Source organism: Penaeus monodon, chromosome 34 (genome assembly GCF_015228065.2).
Source record: "Penaeus monodon isolate SGIC_2016 chromosome 34, NSTDA_Pmon_1, whole genome shotgun sequence".
Lineage (NCBI taxonomy): Eukaryota > Metazoa > Arthropoda > Malacostraca > Decapoda > Penaeidae > Penaeus > Penaeus monodon.
This window is the reverse complement of record NC_051419.1, coordinates 23,714,887-23,715,086: the sequence shown is the minus strand read 5'-3', so window position 1 is coordinate 23,715,086 and position 200 is coordinate 23,714,887. Positions and strand designations below refer to the sequence as shown.

The 200-nt window shown below is 35.5% G+C and overlaps 1 protein-coding gene across 1 annotated transcript in view; it reads left to right on the top strand.

Moving 5' to 3' along the window:
- The window catches only part of LOC119594651, an 18,237-nt gene that overhangs the window by 1,318 nt on the left and 16,719 nt on the right, over positions 1 to 200 (top strand). The window lies entirely within an intron of this gene.

Here is a 200-nt window from a genome sequence, read left to right as displayed (position 1 = left end):
ATTATGTTTTCTTACTACACCTGTTCCTCTTTCATCAATTTTATGTTTCTTTTTTTTTATTCTCACTTCCTTTGTTCTTTTCGTTTTCAGTTTTTCCCTTTGTGATTTATTTGTTCTCCTATCGCGCTTTATCGTATTCCCTTGTCCTTTCTCTTTTTTTCTTTATCTCCCCTTACACCCTACTTCCCTCTCCCTCCTCC